The 6,000-nt window shown below is 59.7% G+C and overlaps 1 protein-coding gene across 2 annotated transcripts in view; it reads right to left on the reverse strand.

The window, feature by feature from the left end:
• FBLN2 (fibulin 2) overlaps positions 1–4,958 on the reverse strand; it is a 105,591-nt gene extending 100,633 nt beyond the window's left edge. For both annotated transcript variants that reach the window (XM_024763429.1, XM_024763432.1), the window contains exon 1: positions 4,886–4,958. The gene's annotated coding sequence lies outside the window, so the exon portion shown is untranslated. The remainder of the gene's footprint in view (positions 1–4,885) is intronic.
• Positions 4,959–6,000: the final 1,042 nt, after the last annotated feature.

Genomic DNA, 6,000 nt, shown 5'->3' on the forward strand with positions numbered 1-6,000 from the left:
TGCTTTTAATGGTTGTTCTGTTTCCTCTCTTATTGTTGGACTCTTACTTCTAGAAGCACCTAGGGTTTGCTTGGAAAGCGGCTAACAAGCCTGATGCACCTTGCTGGTCAACGACTGGACAATCAAAGACTCTTAACGACAAAGGGAATTCACCACGAGAACAAATGCCACCAAGTCCTGCTCGAGCTCCGGATGCTCTGGGGACTCCAGGACTGAACTCGGGGACGTGACACTGCAAGGCTGCCATCCTGGACAACAGTTCTGTGCCAAGTAGAGCAAGGTTCCACTTCCTTGAGACACTTTACTGCCACCTGCTGGAAAACTGTCCTGATAAATACACACATCTACCCTGATTACTGTGCGAACAGGACACTTCAGAGTTGTGCAGTGCGCAACTTGCACAGCTGTCCATGGCAGCCCTAGCTTGACGCCACCAGGATTCCCTCTTTCTCCATCATGTTTTATCTTTTTCTCCCTCCATTTCACTCTCTTGTACCTTAGACAGGCTTTATCTTTGTGATTGAAGTAGGGTTCTCTGTAACTCATTAGACAAGGTCCCTTCCCTTCCTGCCCCCAAATTTAAAAATCTAGGTAAAGACTCTGGCCCAGCTTGAGTCACACTGCATCACTGAACCATCCCCACGGTTAGGGGAAGGGGACGGGTATCAGTCAGGACCGTCAAGGTTGTGCTGTGCAACACGCCGTGTAAACCCTCAGTTCATTTCTCGCTCACACTGAATGTCTGCCCCCATCTGCCTGGGGGCTCTGCTCACCAGGGGCTTTCAGAAACCCAGACTAACAGGTGCCACGGCTCAGAATGTGCTCCCGCCACTGCTGCAGCCAAGGGGAGGCACTCGGAGAATCGCCCACTGGCTGGGGAAGCTTCCCCCCCGGGAGACACACAAGCCACTGAGCTCACAGCTCTTGAAGCAAGTCCAGTGGACACATCCAAGTTCCGAGGGCGGGGAGGTGCAGCCCTCTAGGATGATTGACCTTGAATCACATTCTACTCTTGGGGCAGCGGGGGCTGGGCTGAGGGGGGGCAGGGGACCGTGCCTGTTACAGGCTGGGACTGAGGGGTGGGAGTTCCTCCAGGAAGGGAGGAGGGTGCCAGCGGCTCTAAACAATTGTCCGGAGCAGCAGCTAAGCGTGAGCCAGGCCAAGCGGGAGGGCCGTGTGTGAGCGAGGCCGCCGAGCGGCCACACCAGCCTCCGGACGCTGCCGCAGCAGGAGCCCCGACGGACCCACAGGGACCAGCACCCCGGGAAGAAGAGCACGAGTGGCCCAGCCTGGACTCCACATGGATGTTTTAGATGAGGAGCCTCTGTATTCGTTTCTCCTCTGGTTCTGGGGATGGCTGTGGGTGGGCGGAGGTGCCAGGTGAGTCAGGAATGATTATCGACATCCCTCAGAGCTGCAGACCCCGTTCGACAGAGGCTATTGGCGCTTGGATTGATTAAGGAACTTTCTTGGGTTCATGGAGCTGCTTGGGAAACTGGTGCTGACTAGGTACCCACCACATGCCAGGCTAGTGTGCCCCCCTCCAGGAGCTCCTGTCTCTGCTGCACGGGCGAGGAAGCGCAGAGGCCAGGGGCACATAACACAGCCAGGCACCCCCCTCAAGGCCTTAGCCCCCCACGGCATCTCAGGACTCCTGGGGAAGGAGCCGCAGCCTTTAAAAGGATGATGGGTCCTCACGTGATCGAGGATCTCGGGAACCAGATGGGTGTTTGCCGGCCTGTGTTCTCGGCACATTCCTGAGCTCCAAAAGGAGAAATAAAAGTGTTGCCTTGTCTGCAAGCTGAAGAGACAGCAATATTGTGGTGTAACTAGGACCAGATGGGCTCCAGGAATTTCCAAAGGCCTTTTAACATATTAGACAAAATAGCCTCCCAGCCACACACCATAACTCCGTCTGGCCGCCTGGGTATCGGTTACCGCGACGACTGGCGGGCTGCAAGCACTGGCTCGGGGGTCCCAGCAGGGAGGAGTCTCTGGCCGGGCCCTGCCCACTCCTCCTGGCCCCGCGGGAGCGCCCCTCGGATGTGACCCTTCCCCAGACCTCCAAGGCCAGGGAACCTGCCAAGAATCTCACGCTCAGAGTCAGAAAGGGGTGGGAAGTCCCAGCAGCCACCTAGCTGGATCCCCGACCACCCGTCGCTAGCACACCCCCTGGGAGGGGAGGTCATGGCCATGGGGCACCCAAAGGTGGGGTACCTGCGGCATGCTGGGCCCAGCCTCTGGGGTGGGCAGGGGCCGTATCCGGGTGGAGACCCACCCTCCCTGCGCCCCTTTCCTCCTCCACGGACACAGTTGTGTCGAGAACAAAGCGGCTGAACACACGCTTGTGCGTGAACCGTGCCGTGAACCCAGAAGCTGCACTGTGTCCCGGCCATGAGAACACCCCGTCTCGTTCCCACCTGAATGACATCATTAGCTAACGTTAACTAAGCACCTGCTGATGCCAGGGCACCTCATGGGGGGAAGGTCGGGGCTCAGGGAGGTGACTGCCTTCCTCAGGGCCGCACAGGTGGCGGAAAAGCCAGGATCTGACCACCATGTACACCGCCTCCCGCCGGGTGAGCTCCCACATGCAGCGAGGTCCCCGTCTCTCCGGGTCTCCGTTTCTGTCTGCGCAGCGAGAGGCTGGGGAGCAAGCCAGAAGGATGCATCCCACACTCAGGCTCTGGACACTAATTCTGCCCTCAAATGACCCAGAGAGTATAGGCCAGCCCACTTCCGTCACCTCACACAGGCCTCTGCAGAGGGAGGGCCAGCTTCCGAGCGGGGACACACCTGCCCGGGGACACTGGCAGGCCAGTGGCAGAGCAGGTTCAAACCAAGGCTGGCCAACCCCAAAGTCCACGTCCTTTCTCCAGAGGCACCCCGCCGTCCCGGCAGAGCTCAGGACTCCCACTTGCCCCGTCAACCGTGCCTTGACCCTGGTGGCAACAAGGGGTGCAGAGGAAAATGCCCGGGGTGGTGGCGGAAGCGATGCTTGGCCCGCCGTGGGAGGAAGCCAGGAGGCGGGCTCTGGTACCAGTTGGCTGCCAGGGGTGTCAGGCTCCTTAACAGCCCTCCCTGGGCCTCATTTTCCCCATTGATAAATTGACGGTGGTGACCACCAGCAGCGAGCCAGGATCCCAGCGGGCCCTCCACGAGGACAGCCTGCCCTCTCCTGCAGTGCGCCCCACCCACCATCCAGCTGCTATGCACGAGGTGGCCTCTGGGTGCCATGTGCACGAGAGGTGAACAGGCGGCCCCGGGGCAGGACGCGGAAGCCGCCTGAGCAGACAGCCACTTAAAACCGTCACATGTACCTCAGCCTGGCCCTGACACCACACTGCAGGACCCAGGAGGGATGCCTTCCCTTTGGGGTCCGCTGTCTCACCTGGACATCGGGGTCTGACACCTGCCTCTCCCGGGCGTGAACCAGGGAACAGCTGAGAGGTCCAGGTGGGCAGGGGGACGCCATGCCCCCCAAGATACTCTCATTCCAAACCTTTGCCAGAAGGTCTGGTTGTGGGAAAAGGGCACTCGTTCTAGTCAGGTGGCCTTGGGTCCCTTCCCTAGCTTTTCCATTGCCTGACTGTGTGACCTTGGGCAAGTCACTTGACGTCTCTGAGTCTCGATCTCATCATCTGTAAAATGGTAATGATGACGATGATGGGTAACTTGTACTAAGTGTATGCTCCATGCCGGGACTGCACTAAGCACTTTAGAAATATTAACTCATTTAATTCTCATGACAGTCATCCCCATTTGCGGTATCATCCCACCTTACAGATGAGTATATTAAGGCACAGAGAGGTAGAGTCACCCAGCTAGCAACGGCAGGAGGTAGGACTCAAGGCCAGTCCAGTGAGGCATGGATTAACCACTGCCCCCCGCAGCCTGGCTAACAATCACGGGACAACATCGCTCCCAGGGTGGCACCGAGCTTCCCCGTTTTGGCCCTGGGCTACGAGCGGAGCATCCCCAGCCAGTGTTGGCTGAGCTAAATGAAACCAACTCAAGGGCAGGCGGCCCTGGAGGAGTTCCTGGCCCTAAACCCCAAGCATTTGGCCGAGGAGCCAGGGAGGCGTCCTACGTCTCCTTCAGCTCTGCCCAGGAGTTCTGCTAGGCTGGGGGGCCCTGCCAACGCCCCCGCCTTTGTTTATGCCCCAGGCATCAGGCTGGGTACATTCGTCCCTGCCTCTGCCCCCACCAGCCTCAGGAGGGGGTAGGTGGGGGGACACTGCTGCCCCCGTGCTGCCTGACAGCCCGCCACCGGCCCCCGGCAGAGAACAGGGCTAGGGTTCCGCGAGGGCACCCCCTTCCCCTAGGCCTAGCAGGCTCCCGCCAGCGGGGTCTGGCGGGGGAGGAGAGGGACAGCAGCGATCACACAGCACTCACGTGGTGCCAGGTTCTGAGCTGCCTCCAGGGTCACCCGACACCCCTGCTCAGCCCTGCAGGCTCAGGATGTGACCCGCCAGGAGGGCTGAGGAAGGAGGCTCTGAGAGGCTGTCACTTGCCCAAGGCCCCACACCCAGGCCCAGGTCCTGCAGGGCTCCCCACGTGGTGGGCTTGGGGTCCCAGGTCTGCCCACTCCCCAGCATGCTCCCCAGCACATGGTGGGGGGAAGGGGCCTCATCTGAGCTCAGACATTCAGGAGGCTCTGGAGCTGTCTGTTGCAGAAATCCCATGCCCGCCAGGACCGGGCTGGCCCACGCGAGCTCCTTTTTGGAGGTTCTCCCCGGAGCACGTGTCTGACCCCAGAGCTCCCGGCCTGGCCCCAGTCTCACCCTGGGCTGCCCCACCCGCCCGGACAGCCAGGGCTTGGAGTGTGCCCCCTGGGTTTTGATAACTTGGAGAATAATTTGCAAAGAGGACAAAGTGCACAGACCTTAAGAACAGATCCTGAACACCTCACCGGAACTGGCCTTGGCTCTTCTCTCTGCCCTTCAGGAGAATCACCCTCATTGCTAACACCCCCTGGGCACTCATGGCGTCCTGGGTGTTTACTCCTGGGCCCACCCTCCAGGTGACTACGGTGTCCTTAAAGGCCCAGAATACAGAGGAGGAAAGAGCTGCGGGTTCTGGAACCAAGGCCTCGGCTGGAACCCTGCTCCTCCGCCTGCTAGCTGTGTGCTCTGAGCAAGGAACCAAGCCCCCGTGCCTCGCTGTCTGCCTCTGGAAAACAGAGAGGACGGGGCCGTGCCAACCTTCATCCCCCTCACACCTAGCACAGGGCCCACCACCCCGATGTCTTCATCTCCTGCCCTTGCCCCGGCACTGACCCTTGTGGAAGTGCCCATTCCCCACCCAGGCTGTGCCACTAACCCTGGGGGTGCCCTGGTCACCCTGCCAGGCTGAGGACAAGGTCCTGCTCCCCAGCGGCCCCCACCCCGCCCATCCGCACCTGTGCTCCCAGCCCAGGCCTGGAAGACCACCCCCCCCACACACACACACCACCCCGCCAGGGCCCCCAGCTGCCTCCTACACTGGGCAGAGCCCAGCCCAGCCTGCCCTCCCATCCCCACCCTTCCCCGACCCTGAACCCCTCTCTGTCTAGAGAGCACCCTTCACCCTTGCCTAACCTGACACAGCTGAGAACACATACTTTGGAAACTGGCAGAGCTGAGGTCAAACTTGGCTCTACCATTCACGAGACATGTGGCCTGAAGCAAACTCCTCACCGACTCTCAGCGACCTCATCTGTAGAATGGGAATAATGACCTTCTCCGTGGGACTCTGTGCATGGGCTAAAACACTAGCGTTTATCAGGCAGCTACCCCACGCCAGGCCTCTTGCTGTGTGAACTTTCTATCTTTATTTCCTTTAATCCTTAGGAGGTATGGATTCTTCACCTCAAGAACACATGGCAAGGCTTCCCTGGTGGCGCAGTGGTTAAGAATCCGTCTGCCAAAGAAACACACTGCAGCCAGGTCGGATCAAAAGAGCCTTTATGGTTCTCCAGGCCGTGTGTCGGAGGTGAAGTGGTGTTAGATGCCTCGAGTC

Source organism: Neophocaena asiaeorientalis, unplaced genomic scaffold, assembly GCF_003031525.2.
Source record: "Neophocaena asiaeorientalis asiaeorientalis breed wild unplaced genomic scaffold, Neophocaena_asiaeorientalis_V1.1 scaffold433, whole genome shotgun sequence".
NCBI lineage: Eukaryota > Metazoa > Chordata > Mammalia > Artiodactyla > Phocoenidae > Neophocaena > Neophocaena asiaeorientalis.